The following is a 7416-nucleotide window of genomic DNA, read 5'->3' on the forward strand; positions in this document are numbered from 1 at the left end:
TCTAGATTTACAGTGCAAAGTGAAGACCAATTGAAGTCGAGATGCCAACAGTAAAGGTAATGAAATAGAGAAAGAATCATGCAGAAGATTCTAGAAATCAATTAATTCTTTAGCAAGAAGCCTGGCTAAGCTTTGTGGCAGCATATATGAGGCAAAGTGATTAGTGTGGTGGACTATAAACCATGATGGCTCTCCCACCTGGTGTTACTTCATGAGGAACTGGCTGAAATTACAGTCTTGAAGTCCTTGGATGCTATTACTCGTGAAATAGCAAAAAAGGGATAAGAGACTACAAATGGTCACACAGAAGACTCAGCCAGGACATTCAATGGCCCGGCTAAAGATATACCTTAGCCCTGGCAATCCTGAGCATCATGAAACATCTCCATCCTGCATAGGTTCAAAATTAGCTCAGGCTGTAAGTTAAAAAAAATACTGTAAATGTCCACAGCATCCAAAACCTTAGAGAGAAAAAATGGACAATAAAACTGTCTGGCAAACAAAATACAGTGTAGAATGTATTAAAGAATGAAAGAGCAAAAATAGATTTATCCTGAAATACAAAATCTAAAAAAATAAAGAAAAAAGAGACAGTTTCATAATTCAAAGGCAATAGTCAAAAAGCCTGAGGTCTAATCTAAAACTTAAAAGAACATGATAATCCACAAAACACAAACCACCATCCAACAATGCTGAAGATACTGTGATAACAGCAACTTCAGCTTAAATACATGCTGGGGTGTAAATCCACCTGCTGCTTTGGTGGCTCCACATCTTGTGGTTCCACCCACAATACACAAAAGATAAATGAGTATGATAAGATCACTGGATTTAGAAACACAGGCAATTTTAGTAAGAATATAAAGCAGCACTCAGTAAAGGCTATGTCACATTAGATGACTTTCCAGAGATTTTAAGTCATAGCTTTTATTTATGTAATCTTAGCAAAGTTACAGGCAGTTGGTGGCACCCTCTTGTGAAGGTATTTGCTTATTGTGACATGTCCAGCAACTCACTTCAACTAGTCCACGACTTAGTCTGGAAAAAATCAAACAGGATTCTTGACCAATGAGATGGGTAAGAGGCAGGTCTTCAGTTTGAAAGATCAATCTTATTTAAATGTGTTTCCTCTGCAGGCATTACTCTGATTTTCCAGAAGAATTAATTTAACAATATTTTATCAAACAGTGAATACTTTTTGCCCTTTGTGAACATACAACTTGGTGACTTGATGTGTGGATTATGTAACACGACAAACGAGAGATTTTTGAAAGGGAAGTTTTGTAGTTTTTGCTGTGCTCGAGGATTGGTCTCTATAGATGCTGTTTCTGTCTGTCGGTCAGTTCATTATCTCCATTGTTCATGAAAACATGAAACTTGACCATAACCACAAAACATATAGGGTAAATAGTATATAAAAAAACAGAACTTCAGAGTGGAATATTTCTTTTACTTAGAATATCTCTCTTGCCAACAATAGCATTTAAACCACTCAATCAACTTTAAGAACCTGCAGATCAAGATTTGAATAGTCTACTATTGGCTTTAGTTGATTAGCATGTTTTAAAATTGTTACGTGCAAACATTTTTACAAAATTAAGTTTTTTATGAAGAGAAAATAAAACAAATAATTTGGGATGGCATGATGGAGGGATTTGTACCCCACTATGCAGAGTTTGCATAGGGCAATACTATACATAAAGTGTGGTCATCAGTGGAGATCCTCAGGGGTCTGTCCTGGGTTTGTTACTTTTTTTGAGTCATACTAATGATATAAACGTCAGTATTATTAGTAAACTTGTGAAATTTAAATGATACTAAAATAATCAAATAATGAAGAGGCAGCAAAAATTATTCAGGAGGGCTTGGACAAGCTTCAGAACTGACCAAACACTTGGAGAATGTAGTTTAATGTAGAAAGGTGTGAAGTTCTACTCGGGAGGTGCAAAGAAATCATCAATTGTAAATACATAATGAGATACACCCTACTACAGTAAGAAACCTCTGAAAAGGATTTAGGGGTTTATGTTGACACATCATTTTCTTTATCTAAGCAATGAGCAGAAGCTATTAAAAAGGTAAAAAAAGATGTTAGGTTATATCTTAAAAACTATCGAATATAAGTCAAGGGGCATTATGCTTAAAGTATATAATGCACTTGTGAGATGGCATCTGGATTATTGTGTGCAATTATGGTCACCACACCTTCAGGCAGCCACATTCACCGGGTATATCATGACAATTCAGTCATACAATGCTGTGTGCCTGGGTTTCTTTATCTGTGACAAGTCTGATGATCAATATGCATTGTCATCACTATCTCTTAAGTCATGTAATGGTTCATTTTCACTCAAGACTGCAGTGTCCATTGTGCATTTTGCTTGAAGGCTTCGTCCCACTCATGAATGTGGATGAGTTACAGAACAGTTGTAGAAAACTCAAAAAATTCAAGAATGTTTGCAGCATGATGTTATCTCATTCATAAGATGTCAGCAGAATACTATCCCAAACATTATTCGAGGTTAACGCTCCATATCTCATCAAAACAGATTATCCTGAGTAGGACTCAGGAAGAACCATATTTACATAGAATCAGAGTTAATGTGAAGGACGTTATACTGACAGCTGAGTTTACTTCACCTCAGATTTACAACACACAGCGCCATTAGCAGATGTACCCATTGTCTCCAGACTACACAGATGGCAACTATTGGCTTCAATAAAACAACTTAAAAAGTAAAACTGCAAAGAATGTGTCTTTTCAATATGCTGCTGGTTTTAGCTTTGTTACTTAGTTTTTGTGTGTTATAATTACAATTTTAAAGTCCTTCATGCTGCATAGTAACTTGTTATTGAGTTCGACTTTGCAAATTAAAGTTACATTTTTTGGGTTTTGTTTAATTACCCACATCAGCACTATGCAAAACAGTAATATTGTAGATACTTGTGGATAAACCCATCTGCAGATAAGCTGACCCTTGACATTTTAATCAAAGTACGATGAAAAATGCATCACCAAGTTAACATGTAACCTAACTTAATACATACTCAATTGAAGTAAAAAATGCCTGTGTTACTATAAAAAAAAAATAATAATGCATCACTCTGGAATCTTATTCCAAAAAAAAAATAAAAATACTGCATTATTTCACAGACATAGTAGCACTCAAAGCTTTGCATAGAAGAAGCAATCTGGTGCATTCTGGAACTTAAGACATGTCCTACTCTGACAGACTAATTAAGTCATCAAAGTTCTCAAAGACATTGATAAAGTAGATTCAGCTAAATTGTTTCAACTTAACAGTAGAATTCCTGATGCCTACGAAAAAACTTGTAATCTTAGCCCACCTTAAATCCCTTCACAGCTCCCCTTCAGCGTCTTTTGTTTTGTAAATGTGTTGATCAGCACAAGCAGCAAGCACTGCCACATCTAAATCAAATGCTTTTTTTTCATTGGTTATATTCTTCAATAAAAGTGCATGTGTTTATTTGATATTTGGACTAAAGTCTTCACACATTATACACTTCTCGTCATTATTAGTATAACATGGAAGAAGTTTCTGCTTTAGGTATATGTTCAGCATTTCTTGCATTTCCTTTCATCCTACACTTACCCAGATCTTTGTGGACACAGAACACACATGAAATGCATGTATTCCAAATAATGATATACTGTATTATTGACCCTATATAGCTCCAGGAACCTCACATGCAGATAAGGAGCCTTGGCTTGAGCTGGGAGAGTTTTTTGCCTGTGAGCTGAGCTCCATCAAGGTGGGGGATAGGACAGCAGGCTGCTTGCTCTTTGTGCTGATTGATGCATTTACAAAACAAAAGACACAGATGGAAAGGTGTGAAGGGATTTAAGGTGGGCTGGGAAGTTTTTTCGCATGCTTCAGGAATTGTAGTGTTAAAGGTGAATTATGTACTCAATGACACAAGTGGAATTTAAGGGGAGCCAGGAAGAACTTCTTTTTGCAAAGAGTTGTGGGAATTTGGAACAAACTACCAATACAGATAGTTGTGGCAAAAACCTTAACAACCTTTAAGAAGTGTCTGAATGAGATATTGAGACAGCTTAGCTATAAGCTAAACTTACAAGCACAATTGAGTAAATGGCCTTCTCTCATTTGTTAAAGTTCTTATTTCATCCCTCATCCCCAAAGATGTGTTAATTGACAATTCCAAATTTGCCAATTGTGAGAGCCCACAGTTGGTTCCTACCTTACACCCTGTGCTGCTCAGATAGTCTCAGTACCTTAATTGAATTGAGCAGATATGACGATATTACTTTGTATGAATAACTAATGGGGGTCTTGGCTATTCTGTGGAAGAAAGAAAATATGAATGACAGTTGTAATCTTTTGGTGGCTTCATGACCAGAAGATGTTGACAATCTTGTATGATAAAGTACCACTAAAGTAGTCCTCTCAGATAAGGAAGACTAGGGATGAGGCTTTCCCAGGAAGCCAATTTTTCAATCTGTACATGTAAAAGCTGTCAAAGCTTAGGTCCATATAAACATGGGCTCACTCTTTGCAGTGAAGAAAACAATTTGCATCTGATTATTAAGACAAGAAGATTTGAAGAAAGTTAAAACATAGACTAGAAAGACTGTTGCCATGTAAACAGCAGGCCTCGTTTACTGCTTACAGCAGCATGTAATAAATGTGGGGAATTAAGCTGCAAAGTCCAAACAATTTTTTTTTCTGAAGATTCAAATTCAAGGAGGGAGTTCTCATAGAGTTTTGTCTCACTGGTGAGAGCCAAATTATAAGTTAAGTTTAATATTGTGCAGAACCTTTCATAAACACAGACTTGGTTCCATCTTGGACAATTTCTTGAACCCCCTTTGCCTCATCACTTGTCATTGGTAAGATTCTTTTTGGTTGTCATAGTAACCGCCTCAGTAATATCGTCAAACTTCAATGCAAAACCAATACTGGTATGTTTTTACCCTTGTCCTCTGTTACATTTTATTGCTAAACTCTATTTTGTTCAGCCGTTTTAACTTACAATGTCTCATTTTGTATCCCTGTTTGACCTGTTCTTCAGTACATTTTTTTGGCGCGCTTTTATAACGTATTCCATCTGCCTTGTTTCCAATCGCATTGTGTTGGTAAACCCCATTTTCTTAATCACTTTAACCTTATTTTGTCTCCTTCTGGGCTCAGATTTCACCTGTTCATTGCTGACCCCTGTTTTGGTCCAAACGTCAAACACTAAGTAGGCACTAGCAGGGCCTTGTAACAGTACAGTCATACAGTCTCCCTTGTTCACTCATGCCTGTCCCACACTCACCTCTGACAAGTGTTCTCCTCCTAACTGCAGAGTTACCACGGAAACAACAATCTGAGTAATGAGGCTGGCTATCTGAAGCGACTCCTGAGGCAGCCCGTCCTCAATCACTGGGCTTCAATTAGAGGCTTTCCCCTTCTTCTAATTACCTTTAAATTGAAGCAAGCCTTGGGAGCTTGTATTAACGACCTTAATCTCCCATAGGTTACCTTTGAACAAAGCCTGGACTGCACCTTAACTCGGACGATTTTCTTCTTTTAATTAGATTTAGTTTTTTTTTGTTTTGTTTTTGTGTAATTCTTTTTTCTTAAGTCCTACATAAAACATTACAGTAGGACTTTTACAGGCCTGAGCTGACGGGCTGAGTCTTTGTGAAGTGCTCTGACATGCTTGACTTGTGGTCCTGTTTCCAGTCAAAGTAGGGACCCTATGGCACACAAAACTACTTGTGTAAAATGTACCAGTGACATGAACTGCACAATATGACCTGGCATTACTTTGCACAATATTACTCCCTGTGGAGCACTAACCTTTGTTGAAATACAATTCGTTAATTTTAAGATTGTGTAAATTCTGTTTTTTTTTGGAAGGATAGTATGACTCATCTGACAGGTGCTGTAGATAAAGTCGATAAAACCACTGACAGGGTCTTTCAGCAGGTGTGGCTCCCAATATGTCTTCTCCGCAATATGCAGTTGGAGGCTGCCATGTGTCACTTCAAATTACAAAATATAGACGGCCACGACATTTACGGAATGTCCTGTATACTTCATAACTGTGACACTGACAATAAATGACCACTGAGACAGCGAATGGAGAGGAGTGCAAATTAGATTCGCTCATTCCCAAAACATTTCATTATCCTTTACCTCCCTGTACACCTCTCCATAATAAACAAAGGTCATTTATTTTCTAAGCTTTAACTCTTTCATCACCCCTACAAGAATCTGTTCCTATATTTCAGTTTATATTCTGGACGCGCTTTTTTGGGTCCGGACTTTGCAGAATCAGGGCCTATCTGAGCATCTATATGTACAACACCACAATAGGACTGTCAGTATCACTAGTATCACTAAAAATTCTTATTTAATGGCAGACACTGACACTATATAGTTTTTTGTTTTTTTTAACCATACTAATTTTGATTTTTTTTGTTACTCCAGACACATGCTTCAATACATTTCTTATTTTGCATGTGTTTTACACATCACTTCTTTGATCAGCAGGTTTACACTTTTTAATTGCTTGTTATTTTTTGGTTAAAGGTTAAAGACAAGTGACAAAAGGGGAATGAGTTCCAAAATACGTTGGGGTCACAACTGGGTCACCCCATTCAAAGCAGGCAAAATTAAAACAAATAAGCATACACATGTTGGCACTACAAAATGAAGAACAGGAAGTCATCTCATATTCACCTCCTTAGAGCTCCTTAATCAACAGGTCTGGCTTGTGGAAGAGCTTCGAATCCTTGGCTGCTCAGGACTGCCTCCTTCTGGGGACGTGTGGCTTTATTCTGTCTCGACCAGAAGGAGTGGGGCCTCTCTGGTCCAGTTGCCCTCTTTGGACAAAAAAAAGAGATGAGACTCTTAGCAACAACACCCCTTTTTGTCCTGGGGGTGGTATTGCATGCCTCTTGTGACCCGGACCTCCGATGCACATATGTGATGGGGTGTAATAACAACACATTCTAAAACCTTTTCCAGCACTCTAGAAATATCATTTTGCTCTTGATCCTGGACCATTTCCCTCTTGAACCTGACACCTCTGCTTTGCTTTTGTAAAAACATCATGCATTCATTATACCAAACAAACATTTGTCTCTTTTCTCAATTAACACACTGTAAAATAACTGCCATATTCCTAATTTTCCTTTTATTATTACTAGCAGCCCCCCGCTCTGCAAACTTATCAAATCTGGCTGCTTTGCACACTTGATCTACCTTCCACAAGAGTTTTTTTTAACTATAAACTACTCTTCTTGTGATTTGTTTTAAAATTTTGCTTTGTATTATTTTTACTTAATAGCAGAATTTTTAAATTAATGTTAATCATTGATGTTAATCAATGTTTATCTGGTGCTCCTCTGCATGGTAATCATCTTTTTCATTTTCAACCTTC

This window comes from Polypterus senegalus, chromosome 15 (assembly GCF_016835505.1).
Source record: "Polypterus senegalus isolate Bchr_013 chromosome 15, ASM1683550v1, whole genome shotgun sequence".
Taxonomy (NCBI): Eukaryota; Metazoa; Chordata; class Cladistia; order Polypteriformes; family Polypteridae; genus Polypterus; species Polypterus senegalus.